Source organism: Amblyomma americanum, chromosome 7, assembly GCF_052857255.1.
Source record: "Amblyomma americanum isolate KBUSLIRL-KWMA chromosome 7, ASM5285725v1, whole genome shotgun sequence".
NCBI classification, from domain to species: domain Eukaryota; kingdom Metazoa; phylum Arthropoda; class Arachnida; order Ixodida; family Ixodidae; genus Amblyomma; species Amblyomma americanum.
The window spans coordinates 164,091,862-164,103,982 of NC_135503.1; the positions used below are offsets into that span (position 1 = coordinate 164,091,862).

The 12,121-nt window shown below is 45.2% G+C and overlaps 1 protein-coding gene across 3 annotated transcripts in view; it reads left to right on the forward strand.

Moving 5' to 3' along the window:
• Window positions 1-12,121, forward strand: part of SMC1 (structural maintenance of chromosomes 1) — a 146,370-nt gene that overhangs the window by 49,125 nt on the left and 85,124 nt on the right. The gene's annotated exons all lie outside the window — the stretch shown is intronic.

Genomic DNA, 12,121 nt, shown 5'->3' on the forward strand with positions numbered 1-12,121 from the left:
GGTTCTGTGGTCAAAGGGACTGTGATAGCATCGTTGCGTCCCGTTCTGCCAGGAGACGGGCAGAGCATCGATGCAACGAAGAACACCTGGGTGCAAAATAACGATGAGTGCATTGTCAATGGGGTGTCAAGCCCCAATCTGACGGTCGTCGATAACCGTTGAAATAGGTCATCCGTCAGCATTGCTTGTTGCCAGTCATATCTCAATGTCTTGTCCAGATGCAGCGCAAAGCAGCAAAAAGAGGCACGCTGACTTGCTCTCGTTGACTAGTGTGCTCGGTTCTGTGGTCAAAGGGACTGTGATAGCATCGTTGCGTCCCGTTCTGCCAGGAGACGGGCAGAGCGTCCATGCAGCGAAGAGTACCTGGGTTAAAAATAACGATGAGTGCATTGTCGGTGGGGTGTCAAGCCCCAATCTGACGGTCGTCGATAACCGTTGAAATAGGTCATCCGCCAGCATTGCTTGTTGCCAGTCATATCTCAATGTCTTGTCCAGATGCAGCGCAAAGCAGCAAAAAGAGGCACGCTGTCTTGCTCTCGTTGACTAGTGTGCTCGGTTCTGTGGTCAAAGGGACTGTGATAGCATCGTTGCGTCCCGTTCTGCCAGGAGACGGGCAGAGCGTCCGTGCAGCGAAGAGTACCTGGGTTAAAAATAACGATGAGTACATTGTCAATGGGGTATCAAGACCCAATCTGACGGTCGTCGATAAGCGTTGAAATAGGTCATCCGTCAGCATTCCTTGTTGCCAGTCATATCTCGGATGTCTTGTTCAGATGCAGCGCAAAGCAGCGAACGAGGCACGCATTTTCCGCTGACTTTGCTCTCGTTGACGAGTGTGCTCGGTTCGGTGGTCAAAGGGACTGTGATAGCATCGTTGCATCCCGTTCCGCCAGGAAACGGGCAGAGCATCCATGCAACGAAGAACACCTGGGTGCAAAATAACGATGAGTGCATTGTCAATGGGGTATCAAGACCCAATCTGACGGTCGTCGATAAGCATTGAAATAGGTCATCCGTCAGCATTCCTTGTTGCCAGTCATATCTCGATGTCTTGTCCAGATGCAGCGCAAAGCAGCGAAAGAGGCACGCATTTTCCGCTGAGTTACTCTCGTTGACTAGTGTGCTCGGTTCTGTGGTCAAAGGGACTGTGATAGGATCGTTGCATCCCTTTCCGCCAGGAAACGGGCAGAGCATCCATGCAACAAAGAACACCTGGGTGCAAAATAACGATGAGTGCATTGTCAATGGGGTGTCAAGCCCCAATCTGACGTTCGTCGATAAGCGTTGAAATAGGTCGTCCGTCAGCATTCCTTGATCCCAGTCATATCTTGTCTTGTCCAGATGCAGCGCAAAGCAGCGAAAAAGGCACGCATTTTCCGCTGAGTTACTCTCCTTGACTAGTGTGCTCGGTTCTGTGGTCAAAGGGACTCTGATAGCATCGTTGTGTCCCGTTCCGCCAGGAAACGGGCAGAGCATCCATGCAACGAACTCCTGGGTTAAAAATAACGATGAGTGCATTGTCGGTGGGCGTCAAGCCCCAGTCTGACGGTCGTCGATAAGCGTTGAAATAGGTCATCCGTCAGCATTCCTTGTTGCCAGTCATATCTCGATGTCTTGTCCAGATGCAGCGCAAAGCAGCGAAAGAGGCACACATTTTCCGCTGAGTTACTCTCGTTGACTAGTGTGCTCGGTTCTGTGGTCAAAGGGACTGTGATAGCATCGTTGCGTCTCGTTCTGCCAGGAGACGGGCAGAGCGTCCATGCAGCGAAGAACACTTGGGTTAAAAATAAAGATGAGTGCATTGTCGGTGCGGTGTCAATCCCCAACCCCATGGTTGTCGATAAGCGTTGTCGATAAGGAATCCAACCGTTATATATAGCATATATAGATTACGAGAAAATCTTTGACTCAGTGGAAACCTCAACAGTCGCTCTGGCATGGCGGAATGAGGGTGTAGAAGAGCCTTGTGTAAAAATACTGGAAGATATCCTCTTCAGGCGCCAATTAAATCTGCTGAAAGGAAAAATCACCTTTTGCATAAATTACGATCTGTAGACTAAGCAGAAGTGATGTGCAAAAAATTACTCAAAAATATTCATATTTAAGCATATTTTATTCGTGTCCACATTTGTGGACATAGCGCGTTAAACCTTATACATGAACATAAACACTGCTACATTTGCTTGCCTTTTCTAACTGATCGTTAGTCATGAATAAATGTTTAGCTGTCAGAATTTACGCTTGAGGAAATTATTCTGCAGTTCATGACTTATAAAACATATAAAAGCAGTCGTTCTGTGACGACAGGCAGAGGAAAATTCGGTATTTTGACAATTGGTTTTCATTGACGCAGTGTATAGAGATTGCTGAAAAGGAACACAGGCCCCTATGGCCAGCATTTCTGGATATCAGGGGAGCCTTCGACAACGTTATTCAAGAGTATCTGTGGGACATACTGGGCACATTGGATGTGGAAGATGGAGTGATTAATCTTTTAAAAGATATAAAGGTAACAGAGTGCTTATAAAATGGGGTAAAAATGTATCGGGGCCTGCAGAGATACAGCGGGGGCTTAGGGAAGGATGTCCTCTGTCTCCTTTGTTGTTCACGTTGTACCTGCGAGGGTTGGAGACCAAGCTAGAGAGCAGCGGACTAGGCTTCAACCTTTCTTTTTTCAAGCAAGGAGAATGGATTAAACAGTCATTACCGGGACTAATATATGCCGATGATATAGTGCTAACGGCTGACAACAAGGAAGATTTACAGAAGTTGATAGATATATGTGGTACAGAGGGAGATAGATTAGGTTTCAAGTTTGGTAAGGAAAAATCTGCAGTCACGATATTTAATCATGAGGTCAATGAGCATAGAATACAGGAGTTCACGCTAGAAATAGTGGATGAGTACAAGTATCTTGGGGTGTGATAACGGTGCTGAGTATCTGACTGAGCATGAAAAATATGGCACTGTGGAATTACAATAGGTATGAAGTGGTAAGAGGGATCTGGAAAGGTGTGATGGTTCCTAGCCTAACTTTCGGCAATGCGGTTAGAAATCAAACAACGTGGCTCAGGGAGGCTAGCTTTGGGAGCACATGGCAATACACCAAATCAGGGGGTACAGGGTGATATGGTATGGGCGTCTTTCGAGAGCAGAGAAGCTAGAAGTATGATAGCATTTGAGGAGCGATTGAGAAAAATGGGGGAAAAGCAGTGGGCTAGGAAAGTTTTCAGATACCTGTATATGAGGAATGTGGATAAGAAATGGAGAAAGCGGACTATAAAATTGACAAGCAAATATCTGGACAGCAGTAGGGTGTCAGATCAGCAATTATCCGTTAAGAAAAAGTTTAAAGAAACTGAGAGCTCTGTGGAAAACAGAGATGCTGACGAAATCGGCGCTAGGAACATGCAGGATGTTTAAGCAGGAAATTGCCAAAGAAAATATCGATGATAATTGTAGGGAGGGAAAGACTTTTATTGTTCCATACTTGAAACCTGAAAAACCATCAACCTCCCCTAGCAGTTATAGATTCACAGCCCTTACTGTCTCGCTAAATCGTTTGAAAGCGTTGTGAACATGAGGCTGATGTTTGTTCTTGGCTCTCTTGAACTTCTCGACGTCCACCAGTATGGATTTAAAAAAACTTGTTCAACAACTGACCATCTCGTCCACCTTGAAAATTGTCAGAGAAGCATTCACACATAAACAACACTGCCTAGCAGTATTCTTTGATGTGGAGAAGGCTTATGATACCACCTAGAGGTTTGGGATTCTCCGCGACCTAGCAGACCGTGGTATCTGTTTAAGGTTGCTAAACTGTTTAAGGGATTTTCTGTCTGACCATTCTTTTCATGTACGCCTAGGTTCCATCCACCCTTTCCAGAAAGCTCGTTCAAGGGAATGGAGTAATGCAGGAGTGTGTTTTATGTACTGCAGGGGTTATATTTTAAGTAGAATCGTGTAAATACGGTACTTGATATAATACAGTCATTTGCCTAGAGGAGGCGTATTTCCGATGTGACATGGCGTGGTAAGTGGTTGATGTAGACTAGGAATAATAAAGGGCCAGGCACTGATACTTGGGGAACACCAGGTAATACATCGACAGGACAGGAGTTAGTAGAATTATAGGAAACAGTCGTGTGACTCGTGGGAAAGAGGACTACAAATCCAATTAGCCAAGCAAGGATCTTTTAAACTGGCATTTAGTTTGCACAGGAGATTAGAATGTAGCACAATGTCAAAAGCTTTAGAAAAATCTATAAATACGGTGTCCACCTGAGCTCGCAACATCGAGGAGAAAGCACATTGTTAGATTCCAGAAATTCTACTATACATTTGTGGATTATGTGTTCCAATATTTCACATGAAGACGATGTTAATGAGATTTGTCTGTAACTGACAGAAGCTGTTATTGACAGAAGGTAAGGCGCCCTTTCTTTTAAAGATTCTGAAAAATTCACAGCATAACAAATGATGCCGCGAAAATGAAGAAAATAAAAAATGCCGATCGAGTAAAAAGAGAAAGATAACCGGAGTGTGCAAGGCTCCTATGCAAAAGAAACATGACATTTAAAACTATCCTGAGTAACAAGAAACAGGAGTGTACAAGGCTCCATGGTGCAAGAGGCGAAATGACCACGGGCAAATGGGATATGCACTTACGAGGCATAAGGATAACAAGGGAAGTAAAAGCTAATACAACACCAAGGAATAAAAGCATAAAAACGGGAAAAAAATGTGAAACCATTTCAGTTCACCACAACAGGAACGGGTGCTTGTGGAAAGCACTCTTGAAGACATGGTTGACACCTACAGGCAGCCATACAGGAGTTGAACCTCACTGTGAAGCAAATTAATTGAGGGCGTGCCGACGCACTTCTGCCCAGCCTTGCTTATAAAATAAGCCTCTGTGACTTTCCTTTAGCTGATCTTAAGAATTCTGTGCTATCTATTTTTGGATACCATCCGTTGCCTTGCTCTGTTTCACATGCGTTGCAATGGTCGGCAAGGCTGCTTCTTGATTTATTACGTACGCATAATCTATCTCTGTGATGCATCTTCCTGTCTGCCCAATGTCACGACACCCGCAGCTGATAGGAATTCTGTACACAGCATGCGCCTTGCATTTCGTGAAAATCATTTCATGTTTCGTCATGCAGTCATCTCGTTTTCTTCCCTTTCTTGATACAAACCTTGGAAAGTTTATGTGAGGCAGAGAAAACAACTTGAACGTTACAACGCACTGCCAGCTTCTTGAAATTATGTGAAAAACCCACGAAAATATGGCATTACATGGACAGGAGTCTTGCTTTTGTTTTCTTCTCTTTCCTGCTCACTACAGTGATCCTTTGAGGCTTTCACTTTTTGTAGAAGGCTTTAACACATTGCTAGTATAACGTCTACAGGGAATCCTGTCTCTTGTAAACGCTTGAATTGCTCTTTTCAGCGCAGCACTCTGCTGCACATATAGATGGACTAAACCTAGCCCACCCACACTGATAGGTCGGAAAAATGTAATCATGCCACATGAGTTCCATGGAACAACCCCAAACAAAAGTTGCAAAGACACTATTAAGCAATGTACAGAAATCATGGAGCAGTGAATAATCTGCGAAACGTACTAAATATTTGTTGCTCGAAACAAGTTGCAGCACTGCCGATTACTGACAGACCAAGTGGGACAAATGTCTGAGCATAGCACTGTAATGCCAACACGCGATCATTCCAATAGTTTTCACTGCGATCCTTTGAGGCTTTCAGTTTTTGCACATGGCTTTCACACACTACTAGTATAACATATACAGGGAATTGTGCCTCTTGCAAACGTCTGAATTGCTCTTGGATGATAGCGGCCATTGCATACATTGGCCTACTGCTATGGGCACGTATTGGCCTACCGCAAACAAAAGGTTATCGAGAAGGGCAGGAGAAGTCGTCACCGTTCTGGGAAACACTGTCATTTTCCCTGAAATTAGGAATATTTTAGAAAAAGGACCGAAGTTCGCGTATGAGCTCCCCGTGCAAAGGCAAGTATTACCGTATATACACGATTGTAAGTCAACCTGTTTTTCAAAATTTGAAAATCCAAACTGGGGGGGTCGACTTAAAATCGAAACCAAAGCATCGCACCATAAACAAAGGCGAGACAAACGAGATATCAGGCATGCTACAGCGTGGTTGCATTTTTGCTGCGCAGCTTCACCCCATCGCTCTTGGTTCTGGTCTTGAGCAGCTGCTGTTGTCAACGCGCAGAACTGGCATTCCCACACCGCGCGAGGCCGCCGATGATGGCTGTCGATAAGCAGCAAACCGGCACCAGCCGACTCTCCGCACGTGGCCTCAGATTGCGTCTGCTGATAAGCGGCGGCGGCCCAATAACGCATTCGCGTTCTTCTCTTAGTAGGGGTCATCCAACTTTTTTTTGTTTACTTTCAACCGCGCACTAGGCACTGAAGGGAGCGTCGATAGTTGATGGAAGGGCCACTGTTCCAATCGCAGCGGCACCCCCACTCAGAACGGCATGGGCGCCTGGGAGCATCGGTAGCCGACGCCGCTGACGCGTAGTTTCTCTTTGGGTGTGACGCATTTGACTACTGCCGGCCGCGTTTCACAAGTTTTGAGTGTAGTGCTTTGTCATTTGTGCTCCGGATGTGGTAAGCGACGCGCTCGTTCACAGCTACATTCAAGATGGCTGCCATTCTTTACACCGAAGAAACGAACAACTGCGCGTTGGGCCGCGAGTTCGACGTTTGCAACGGGTGATAACAGGTGTGGCAGCTGCAGCGAGGCAAAATTTTCAGCTGTTTCATGCGATGTAGTGATGTGGCTGTTTGCGAAGTGCAGGATTTCGCTGCGCGACGAGCTGTGGGACCGGGGCAGCGATCACGACGGCAGCGCTAGTGAGGACGATGACGCAAGTGTGGACGAGTAGTCCAGTGACTAATGCATTTTCATTTTCGAATGCGTTTTGGGATGCGTTGTGTATGGGTCTGCGAGGCCATCGTATCTACAGCGACTGGACCAAGTGCATAACCTTGGTTTACGTCTCTCATCTGGCGCATGCAGAACATCTTCCATAGGTGTTCTGTCTCAATGTCGAAATCAGTGAACCCTACCTTACAAACAGAAGAACTATGCTCACATGCACATATGTCCTGAAAATTCGTTCCCTGCCTAAAAACCTGTGTTATCCCATAGTTACAAAGTGCAGTTCCGGAACACGTTCAACATCATCATCATTATCATCGGCGTTGTGTCTTGTGCATTCTTCTCTTCGTCCCTCGTCATTTTGCGCGGTTACAATATGCACTTCCCTGACTACGCCCACTGCAGGGCAAAGGCCTCTCCCATGTCTCTCCAGTTAACCCTGTCCTTTGCCAGCTGCAGCCACTGTATCCCCACACTGAAAATTGCTTCGAATGCATGACACTGCTGTTGCTGGGATTGAGTGACACTGCTATTGCTAAGATTTGTTTAGTTTATCTTTCTTGTATAAGCTAGTGTTTTAATTGCATTGTAGAGAAGCCTTCTGCGATTTGTGCTTAATCTTGTTATGTGCAGATTACTTGTTACTGAGTTGTTAGCAATAGAGCGGTGTCACATGGTGAGTGAGGGTTATAAGTGTGCCCCTTTGGTAGCGTGCACATGTCTTGTCTTTTTCTTCCTTATGTTGTTTCAGTCGTGCACCTAATCGGCCCACAGACCATCATTCTAAAGTATCCCAGCTAACTTTCTGCCGCCCCTGCTACGCTTGCCTTCTCTTGGAATCCACTCCGTAACCCCAGTCAATCAGAGCTCTGCTCCTCTGCTTCGAAGATATTTGCGAAAACTTGGGAAATACTGGATACTTTTCCTGATGTTGCCCCAAGAGCACGACCCACTGCCTTCCCACTGTATGTGACTTTACATTAATACACTTTCGGAAAAAACACTCCACAGGGACACGTATTACAGGAATACTCCACACTACAAGAAAAATATGTGAACTACACAGAATTTTACATTGACTGGTCAAAAAGAGCAGAATACGTTGGAAGCGCGGTAGTGCAAGGAAACTGGCAAAAAATATTAGGCTGCCAAGCTGTTCGTCTGTTTTTACTGCTGAATGTTGTGCTGTCTCTGTAGCTATTAGTAGAATAATAAGTAACAGTATTGAAAACAGCATCACCTACATTGATTCACTCGGCTTGCCCACGGCATTTCATTCCAGAAATGCAGCCGAACCATTAGTAGGAAGCGTAATACGCAACATAGAATAAGCCACAACACAGGGGCATATGAGAAAATTCTGTTGGGTGCTGAGCCATATAGAAATAGATGGAAATGAAAGAGCCGACCTGTGTGCTGCAGAAGCTCGCAGCCATGAAATCAAAAAAGTTGCATGCCCCATAGAGACTGCATGAAATTAATACATAGTAATTTTGAAGGCCAAATGGCAGACAACTTGGGATAACGAAATGAACAACAAGCTTCATTTTGTGAATGGAAGACCTGTACACTCCAGGAATGTTTTACAGAAGTAATTGTATGTTGCCTCCGCATAGGACATGCTCACCTGACGCACAACTTCTTACGGACAAATCAAGACAAGCCTCTTTGGGAAAGATGTGGTGATGAGCTTACACTGAGCCATATTTTACTGGCATGCTCAAAGCCCAAAAAATTAAAAAAAAAGTACTTCACTCAATTTTATAATGAGCACATTCCTTTTCGTCCGTTGTTACTCATGGGTGATAATGTAATTGCTTGCATACCTTATTTTTTAGCTTTTTAAGATAAGCTGGTTTTTCTTATAAACTGAAAATTATAACCCAGCGCCTCACTTGCCTATGATACACTTCAGCTACTTTCTCATTCCCGAGAGAAAGGCTGAGGTGTCTATTTCATTGGTTGGGAGCCTCTAGATTCTTGCCCAGCCATAGATGGCCGCTGAGCCATATTTCGTCACCTTCTTTAAAGCTTTTACCATTAGCCATTTCAAAAATTTTTGTCCTTTATCTTCACTAGGTGGTATGAAATAACTTTTTAGGCCCTTTACTTTACCGTTTTTTTACACTTTTATATAAAATCGTGCACAAAACAATTTTCTACACCTTGTGTTTGGTGCATAATAGCCATAGATGCTTATGCGTCACTAAACGCACACAACATGAAACCCCTGTGAACGTACCAATTTTTTTGTTTTGCTGCAGGATACGCCTATCCTTGCTCTAATAAAACAGTCAGTGCTTGTCCTGTCGAGCTGCTTTAAATATTCATGACGATTAACCGGCTGATTGTTTACACTTGTGCCAACAGTAGGCTGTTCGGACATGCGGGCCACTTTTATTCCTGAGTGATTTAGCAGCAGGCTATATGCCGATGACTGGTACGTATTTGACTCCATGGTCTGTTTTGCAGTCCGACCTCTCCCTGGTGCAGCCAGTGGCAGATGAATGCCATCACCTACAGTTTTCAGAATTCTTGTGCACAGTAAATATAAATAATATTGTAGCTCTAACTCAGGACATGTGTTAAATATTTTGGGATTGTGTTCTCTGAAACACTGTACCGGTCTGATAAGAAATTTTGATCATGAACTGGGCTAGGTTATTCCGTTATTATGAACGGGCCTAGTTGGTAAGGAAGGTAAATCAGCATGAGGGAGAAGACAAACAGAACAGTGACTCACAACTGGAAAGATTAAAAGCAAATGAAAAACCTCGAGATATGCATCTGCAGGAAAAAGGCTTTGTTTCATGATACTAACATTTTATTCTTTCTATATCTGGAGGGGTGGGTGTGATTGTTCCCTATTAAATCCGCCCTTTTCCTTTTTTTTTAACTGACCTCCGAGAGTAGGAGGAGCCAACCAACGCTTGGAGCACCTTTCAGCCAGTCGTGTGATGGCTTCAGTTTCGCTTTAGTTTTGTTTTTAGGTTGCCATGAATAAATAGTTTTAGTCGCAGAAAACATAGCTGCAAAATTAGGCCCACGGAAATAAACATATGCGTGGGCTCTTTGCTTTCGCAGATCACTCCACCGATGGCAGTGTGGCAGGCCGCCATGCAACTTGCTGAAAAGAACTCCATGCGTTGTTTGACTCCTCCTACTCTCGGAGGTCAGTTAGAAAAAAAGAAAAGGTGGGAGCCGGGGCCTTTGATCCGGTTTAGTAGGGAAATCGGCCACACAGGTCAATAATTCGAGGTTTCTAAGAATACTTGGAGTGTGAGTCCTTGCAGTAAAAAGGCGACTTCAGAATCCTCTCTTGTGCACTGGTAAGAGCCCATTGAGCGGAAAACCCGGCGTGAGCAAAACATCCCCCCCCCCCCCAGAATAATTCCAAAAGGTGACCTTGTGATGTCGTCATGACCTGCCCACCGTGGCAGCCTTTGTCAAGTCTAGGCCGAGAATTACTTTGGCGTCTCTAGAACGCGAGTCAATTATGTCGTGTTTAAGTCGGAGCATCACGTCCTGCGTGCACGAAGCAATCCTCCATGGTCTCCACGAAATCAGGGTAGGCACAGGAACATACGATTATATCAAGGACTTTCTCTCAGTCAGAACTGCCTGCATGAAGTTCCAAGACATTGAGTCTCCCACACTGAAGTTAGGGGGCAGGCGCACGCCGCAGGGCTTGGTTCTCTCCCCGCTCCTCTTGCTCTGAGGAGCATAGAGGGGCTAAATTTGGATATGTATACGGACGACATGAACCTCTGGATTAACCACCGGAGCGATGCGAGTATCGAGAAGCGCCTGCAGGCGGCGGTGGACACTGTCATGGACTATGCTGCCAGTAGGGGTCTCTTATCTCCACAAAAATCAGAATTATTCGTCTATAACGCAAAGTCGCTCCGATGCAAGCAAAACTGGGAATTTGACATTAAAGTAGAGGGGAAAGCAGTTCCAAAGGTAGATCAAATCAGAATCTTAGGGCTCTTCATTCAGGACAATGGATTTAATGATGGGGCAATCAAAAGGCTAGAGGGATTTGCCACGTAAGACCTTGGCATATTTAGAAGGGTTGCGCTGAGAGGACGAGGCTTGAAGGAAAGAAGCTTGCTTAAACTAACCCAAGCATACATAATAAGCCGCGTGAACTATGCCACGCCTTTCTTAAACATCAGGGCTGAGGACAGGAATAAACTAGACTGGGTCATTCGACGGTGCATAAAGAGGGCCCTGGGCTTACCGATTAGCACCTCCACAGGGAAGCTCCTCTCTCCTCTCTCTCTATCATCATCATCAGCCTTACAATACCCACTGCAGGGCAAAGGCCTCTCCCATTTCTCTCCAATTAACCCTGTCCTTTGCCAGCTGCATCCACCCTTTGCTTGCAAACTTAATCTCATCCACCCACCTGACCTTCTGCCGCCCTCTGCTACACTTGCCTTCTCTTGGAATCCATTCCGTTACCCTTAAGGACCAGCGGCTTGCCTTCGCATTACATGTCCTGCTCAAGTCCATTTCTTCCTCTTGATTTTGACTAGGATGTCATTAACACATGTTTGTACCCTCACCCACTCTGCCCGCTTCAGGTCTCTTAACGTTACACCTATCATTTTTCTTTCCATGGCTCGCTGCGTTGTCCTTAACTTAAGCTGAACTCTTTTCGTTAGCCTCCACGTTTCCGCCCGTATGTGAGTACCGGTAAGATACAGCTGTTGTACACTTTTCTCTTGAGGGAAATTGGTAAACTGCCATTCATGATCTGAGAGAACCTGACATATGCGCTCCACCCCATTCTTATCATTCTAGTTATTTCCCTCTCATGATCCGTATCAGCTGTCACTGCCTGCCTAATGTATTCCTTTACCACTTCCAGTCCCTCACTGCCAATTGTGAACTGTTGTTTCCGTGCTAGACTGTTGAACATTACTTTGGTTTTCTGCACGTTAATTTTTAGGCCCACCTTTTTTGCTGTTCTTGTCTAAATCATTGATCATGCCGTGCAATTCATCTCGTGAGTGACTCAGCTAGGTAATGTCATCAGTGAATCGCAGATTATTTAGGTATTCTCCATTAACTCATATCACCAACTGTTCCCAATTCAGGCCTCGGAATACCGCCTGTAAACAGGTGGTGAATAGCATTGCCGAGATCATGTCTCCTTGCCCTTCGCCCTTCCTTATTGGAA